At 35.4% G+C, this 7,976-nt stretch overlaps 1 long non-coding RNA gene and 1 pseudogene across 1 annotated transcript; both read right to left on the bottom strand.

Moving 5' to 3' along the window:
* The window catches only part of LOC107645743, a 21,349-nt pseudogene continuing 14,494 nt past the window's right edge, over positions 1,122-7,976 (bottom strand).
* LOC110269340 lies at positions 7,113-7,704 on the bottom strand. The gene is made up of 2 exons (XR_002358287.1): positions 7,389-7,704; positions 7,113-7,358 (listed from the first exon to the last, which is right to left on the bottom strand). It is a non-coding gene; the product is annotated as an uncharacterized LOC110269340 (long non-coding RNA).

Here is a 7,976-nt window from a genome sequence, read left to right as displayed (position 1 = left end):
TGGAAACAATTAATTTTATTTAAGGTTAAAATATATTTGGTAATTTAATCAATATTTATATATTAACTAAGATTTATATTATTATTGTACAATTTTATTAGTATTCAATTCTAAAGAATTAAGAGTATATTACTTTAGAATAAAGCTCAAATTTAAAATGCGATAAAGTATTTAACCGTTAAACATATATTCTAAAATAGGTACAGAACAGAACTCAAAATAAACAAAAAACAAGAATTGAAATTGAATAAAAAGATATATTAAAATTAAAATAGAAAACAAATGATAAATTGAAATTGAATACAAAGAGAATTACTTGACTTTTAATTTAATTTCTTAATGCAACAAGAGATTCACTCATCCTAACTTGTCCATACTATACTTTGAGAATTGAATCGAAGGGACACACTCAACCTTCTGTCCAATTCTCTGATGCAACAACAGAGACTTACTCAACCTCACTTGTTTACATCATGATTTCATCATGAAACCAAAAGAGACTTTTCACACTTCTAATCACTCAATATCACGATTACAATAGTTTAGGAAGTATTTATAACATTTTTTTAGGTTAAAAAAAACATAAACCTATAAATATAAAATCCAATCTAATAACTAATTAAACAAAATCAAAATACATCAAATTAAATTGAACATTCTAAAAATATAAACTAATAACTTTTAAATAATACTTGAACTCTTTATCACGAATATTTAAAACACGTATCACTTAGTTAATATCTTATTTTAATATAATTTTTTGTAAGTATGATTAGAAAATAATTTTTTATCTTTAAAATTTAGCAACTTTTTTACCATTATATATTTCTTGAAAGGAGTCATGACATTATAAAGTCTACTTTTATAATAAAAAAATAATTGTTAGATGAGTAAATTTGATAAAGGAACCAAATAATATGTTGCATGGTTTTATTTTACACTTTATACTGTTACTGTGCATAACTAGAAAAAGGAAAAACAGAAAAAGCTATGCTTGGGCAGATTTATTAGCCCAACTGAATGCATTGTTCAATTTTTTATTCGGCCTATTATGTGACAAAAAAATGAATGTCATTAAAATTTAACAATATAATTAACATTATATTTAAATAGACAAAAGCTGAAAGTTGTAGTATTCTTACTTTAAGTCATGAAAGAGAACACCAGTAGCAGACATCAAATTTCACTAGTCCCAAAAAAAGACGCCAAATGTCACTTAGAAAAGAAAAACACGTTACTTCTACATGTGTGGATGTCTTTTGGCATCTACACCATAGACTTCGCCAATCCTTAATACAATACAATACCCATAACAAACACAATATCAGACATTACATATATCCTTCTATACTTCTTGAGTCACCACTCTAATATTGCTATGAAGACCATCAGTGATACATTACAATATTACATGCTTTGCGCACCAAAACATCCACATATTCTATACCCTCTGTACTGTACAAACCTATCAAAACCAAACTTGTTAGTTTAAAAACTAACATTGTGGGGGTCGAAGTTCACAATTGAAAACAGCATAAATTAGAAACTAATACACAGATCGCACCTTCTGAATACAAATTGCAAAAAACAAGAATCCCGCATTAGACAAGATCTGGGAAGGCAATGGGTGTAATGTAAGCAATCTAACTTGATCTAACTGTCAATGACTGATTCCGTAACTTGAACCCATGACCTTGAGATTCCACAGAGAGAACGTAACTGTTTCTTCAAGGCTCCTCCTCTACAACTGAATACAACTCACAGAACCAACAACATTAGCAAGCTATGCACCATCATGTAGAGTTTTCCATCCTTCCCACATTCATTAGCTGTGGATTTTGTTGCTTAGTTAAGGCAAAAAAGTAAAAAGATCACATGTTGTATACTTAAGATAGCATGCCAGTATATCTGAGATGTGAAAAAAAATGCTATAGGTTCACCATGTATACATTATGTACCTTTTACCACCTAGATGTATTCACCCAAGAAATTCAAGCAAAAGGGAGAGAATACTCCCATAAAAATGATATATGCATACAGAATATATTCTTGTATTCATGTACTGAAGCCAGCAAAAGATGCACAGACACACACAATGTTGACTCTCACAAGAATTCATACCTGAAATAAAATAGCAAAGCAAGATTCAAAAATGCAGCTATTACATTGCTCATAGAATAACTTTAATCCTCAATGGTGACATAGTTCTGGTTCTTAACCAACGCAGGTTTGTCTTTTCTTTTATCTTTGTAGCCTTCAGCCCTTCATCGTGTTTCTTTTAAATCTTGAATATTTCTTTTCATTTGATCCTGCAGTGCAAGCTTGTTAGGGAATATGATTGACCAAAGAAACTACTTAAAGAAAAAATCTTCAGCTCTTGCTAAATTAGTTGTACACATGGAAGCCAAACTCCTGTTCATATAATTGGTTTACATGTCCTGGTTTTATTGATTACACGGTATATTAATGTATCAAACATCTTAGTGAAATAACGTATTAAGTTAGGATCAAATTTTCATGTACCTCAATGTGAGAGTTATTGCTTCTTCCCTTATGCAATGCATGTTCAAGCAAAATCTCAACAATCTCCAGACATATATAGTTAAATTTCTTCAATAACTGAAGACCGTAGTAGAAATGCAGACCACGGAAGACACATTATTACAAATTTACAATGGTTCAAATATATAGGATTTTTAACACAAATAATGGAGTATAAATTAAAAACAAAAACAAAAAACAGATTAGGGGAAAGGGAAAAAATTATAAAAAAAAAAAGAACCCTAGAATTCTAACCTGAGTTTTCAAAGCTTCCATGTAATAGCAGGACAAGAGTAAAGTAAATCAAGTTATATCATTCCAGCTTTATCAGAGAAATCAGAATTCTTACTAACATGAATGTCATTTCGCAATGGAGAAAAGAAAAAGTTAAAATAACATATAAACTCCCTAGGTCAACATAAATAGCAGTAAATTCAACATTATTATCACAAACAGTAATAATTGTATCACATTAATAAAGACGAGAAAACCGTAACAGACAAGTGGCAAAATAAATAGAACTATTATCGCTGATTACTAATGGCATCAGAACATAGTAAATTCAACATGAACCTATCATAAGTCAATTGATCATCAAACAAATTGAAGTAAATGCTTATAAACAAGCATACTGTTGAAATCTTAAGCCCCTTACGAGGATCAGCATTATAAAGAAAATACCAAAATCAGAGATTGCAATTCCAATTTTCCTCAAAATCGAATCTATCGACCATTCAAACCCAATCATCATGATCGCAGATAAATCATCAACACGTCCATAGATCAACATTTGATTGCACTTTATTAATTTGAGTTTGAACCCTATCTAAACAATTCTTTTGCACATATAATCGAACAGAAGTACTACAAAGAGCACGTCTATCTACACATCTAAACCACTCTACATACTATAGCCGAATAACCGCCTCTGAAAGAAGAAAATCAGAAACGAAGCAACGTTTTCAATTGGCCACGATGAAGTCACTGCCGAAGGAGTCAATGACCAGATCGGGAGAGTCCGCGGCGGGACTGACGGGAACGAACATAACGGACTTGGCGGCCATGAGCTTCTTCCGCTGCGGACAGCGAGGTCCGTAGATCCTAGCAACGAAGAACGGGAAACCGTCAAAGGAAGCGGCAGCGTTGGCCTGAGGCTGAGCGGCGGCGGTGTCCTGCGGCGTATGCAACGGGGAGGAAGGAGGAGAAGTGCGACGTAGGTTCTGAAAACCGAACCGATCATCGAACCGTTCTAGCTACTGGTTTACTGGTTTATAGGTTCAATCAGTTCGACCGTGATTAAATCGTAAAAATCGTTTTATAATAAAATAATAAATAAAATATAAATAAGCACATGAAAATATAATTATAGTCTAATCTAAATTTTAAAATATCATTCAAATTAAAAGTACTACATAAACCAAATGTTATAATCTCATTCAAATACAAATTCAAAAATCAAAAGTCAACAAACAAAACAACCAATCAAACATAACATAGCAGCATCAAAATGATCCAAGTTTGTCATCAATCATCAAAATCCTCCATAACTTGCTGCAGATTTGCGTCATTGATTTCATCGCCTTCATTTCCACTATTTGGACCAGAAAAAGCAAGTGGTGCAGCATAAAATGTACTAGTACTACCACCACCACCACCTTGATCTAAATCAGCATCAATCTCATCTAAGAAAATATAACACTATCAATAAATTAAAGATCAAAGCTATTGTAATTTATTGTCTGATCAATAAACTATAATACTCACCAAGCAAGTCTTCAATATTACTTGAAAGATCAGGCTCTTTTTCAACAACCTCTTCCGTCACCCAAAAATCAACCTTATCAATAGTTTCAATATCGATTGGATCATATTGCGACTTTTGCTTTCTTTTTTTTTTCTTTCCTTCCTAACAAATTAAATACAATATATGATAAGCCTAGTATATTAGCTATACAAAATCTAATGATATGAAATGAAAGGATGAAATATATATTACCTGGATTTAAGACGCAAATTATATGTAACATACACAATATCACTTAGCCTATCATACTCCAATCTATTCCTTCTTGTTGTATAAGTTTGATCAAAAAGACTCCAATTCCTTTCACACCCTGAAGAAGCAATGCTTGGCTAAGAATGCGAACTGTCATTTTTTGTAAACATGGAGCAGAACTACCAAATAACCTCCACCATTCATCTACAAATTACAATCCCATATCTCAAGTATTAGTTATCAAATTAAGGAAACCAAAACATAAAATAAGTAAATAACTAAAGCTTATTATCAAACAGATATTATTACCAGGTTGAAGTTTTTTTGCAGCTGGAACAGCTTCAGGCCTATCAAAGCTTTCCTTTTGATCTCTATATAAGTGTATTTCTTTCATTGCCACAACTGAATCTAAATTATTAACCTTGCAATGCAATGTAACAAGATCAAGTAAAGCTCGCATGACATCGGGTGATTCTCTATAATTTTCAGAAAAAAAAAAGCAATCAGGATTCAAGAAATAGGTTGTGCGTGAAGATTTTTTTTTCAAATGTTTGTCCCATCTTGAGTTGATAATCTCTGTGTAAGGTTGATATGCATTCTTCCTATGCTTGAACATTTCTTTGATTCCATTTTCTGACCTCAGCATACCTTCATAAACAATTTCCAATGATGGTTTATCATCGGCATCTACCAACCTCAACAATTTAATCAACGGACTCACAATTTGGCATACAGTAAAACAATCATCCCAAAATTTATTGTCTAGGATAATTGCACTCACAGCTCTACCATTAGCACTCCTTCCTAATTTGTGTCCGGTAAAGTGTGTATCAACAACCAATTGTTGTAATTCCGATTTGCGCTCAAAGATACTCATCAATGTGAGGAAGACAGTGGCAAAACGAGTTGCACCTGGACGAACAATCTCCCTCCAATCAGTTTTTTGTCTTAGCCAGGACAAGAACACCGTATGATTATATACAAACACGGTCTTCGAAGCACGTGTTGCAAGGCTAGAAATATGTGGCATGCTGCTTATATCTTTTAGAATAAGATTCAAGCAATGAGCAGCACAAGGTGACCAGTGAATATTTTCAAATTTCTTATTAATAAGCCTACCAGCAGCAACATAATTCGCAGCATTATCGGTCACTACATGAACAACATTATCAGGTCCAATCCATTCAATCATCTCTGAAAACAAGTCACACAAGCTTGAAGCATTTTTAACCATACTTGAGGCATCTACAGATTTCACAAAGCACAACCCTTTCAAACAATAAACCAAAAAATTAATCAACGTTCTTTGCCTTTGATCTGTCCAACCATCAGCTATGAGAGTACATCCAGTTTCTTTCCAAGCAGACCTATAGCTATCAACAACCATTTGACACTCCCTTTTGAGATCGGCTAATAAGTTAACCCTCAAAGAGTCATAAGAAGGACCTTTATAACCAGGCCCAAAGCCAGCTACACCATCCAACATATCTTGAAAAAAAGGTGACATAACCGCATTGAAAGGAATCCTACAATCCAAAAGCCATCTAGCCACTCGCTTATCAACTTCACGAAGCGCCTCTTTGTTTTAAAACACGCTTTTCAGACTTGGTTGACTTCCCGGAGTTGTTCTTGGTGCAAAGATAGGAAGAATAATGATTTTTGCTTTCTTTTTTGGATCGCCTCCAACAACCTCCTTAGTTGGTAACTGACTCGGAGTTTGTTGTTCTTCTTGCGCTATTGCTTCATCAATTGCATCCTCACACTCATCGGTACCCTCTTCGTTGAAACTTACTTTCCTTTTACTAGTTTTACTTTTCTGAATCTCTTTCAATAAACCTTCCATTTGTTTTTCTACATCATACGGGACCTTAGAACACTTCTTAATGTCTCCACCTATCTTCGCCAAATGCTTTTTCATTCTATTAATTCCCCCACCCCCAAAAGTACTCAGACAAAATAAGCATTGGTAATGCAGTTTTCCATTTATATTTTGTAAATCAACGTATCTCCAAGAAGGATCAGTTTTCCCCTGAACATTAGAAGTTTGTGACTGACTTTCGTTACTCGCGGGAGGAAGAGAACGTTCATTCGAAGCAGAATCAGCATTATTATTCCTAGGTAGTTCTTGGTTGATACTTTCATCCATACCTAAATATTACCAGCAACCAACCCAATAATCTCAACTCTCAAGTTTACAACAAATGAACAAACAACATCCAAAATTCAAAGTTTAGCAGTTCATCATGTCTCAAAATCAGTGTTAACAAAATTAGAGTTCACACTTCACACAATCAGAATTCACACAATCAGATTTCACAAAATCAGAGTTCACAAAATCATGTCACAAAATCAGAGTTCAAAAAATTCTTTGTTCACAAAATCATGTCACAAAATCAGAGTTCACAAAATCAAAGTTCACAGTTTCATCAGATTTCACAGTTTCATCAGAGTTCACAAAGAGTTCACAGTATCAGATTTCATCACAGTATCAGAGACTCATAGTCAGTTCATCATGCAACAGTTATTCAGTGATTCACTGATTCAATCAAACAATCATAAGTTCATAACTAAAATAAAAATTACATAGAACTCTATTGCTTTCTCTCAGAGCTCGAAGGCACCTTGAGGCTTTAGGCTTCAACGCTTCAACCGAACTCTATTGCTTTCTCTCAGAGCTCAACGGAGGTGACTGGTCGAAGTGGCTGAGTGCGCGATGGAGCTGAGTGCGCGACAGAGCTGACGGCGCGACGGTGCTGACGGCGCGACGGTGCTGACTGCGCGACGGAGCTGACGGCGCGACGGTGCTGACGGCGCGACGGACCTGATGGTGCGACGGTGCTGACGGCACGACGGATCGTGATGGCGTTCAGGCGTTCTCTATGTCTCTCTGACCCTTGATGAGAGTGGAGCTGAAGTGCTGAACTGTGGGACGTGAAACGAAAGTGCGAAGGGCAAAGGGAATTAGGGTTCACAAAACGCAAAACGACAGCGTTTTGCTGCACAGCTAAAAAACTAGCCGGGTCCCGGTTCGGTTCGACCGACCGGTAACCGGTCGGTTCGTCGGTTCAATGCCGGTTTCCTAATTTTACGGTTTTCCTTAATGTTCGAACCGCTTTAGTGTTCGGTTCACGGTTCGACTGGCCGGTTCGAACCGGTTTTTAGAACATTGATTATAAATCATCTGCCACCTTCTAGAGAGTTTTTTAATTTTGATACGGAAGTAGGGATAGTGTATAACAGGGTTATGGGAGATCTGGGTGTATCACCGAGCTGTAATGGCTGCTGAAAGAAAATTGGACGGACCGAATTGGGTCACTGAAATCGGACGGTCCGATTTCAGTAATCGGACGGACAGCAAATCGGTGGGTCCGATTTGAGGCTTGCTGCCACGTGGCGAGCATGCAGCTCAGTCCAGCGTTGGCTCCACCTGAAGAGAGAG

Source organism: Arachis ipaensis, chromosome B01 (genome assembly GCF_000816755.2).
Source record: "Arachis ipaensis cultivar K30076 chromosome B01, Araip1.1, whole genome shotgun sequence".
NCBI lineage: Eukaryota > Viridiplantae > Streptophyta > Magnoliopsida > Fabales > Fabaceae > Arachis > Arachis ipaensis.
Note: the sequence above shows the minus strand (reverse complement) of the source record. Positions and strands in the feature narration are given on the sequence as shown.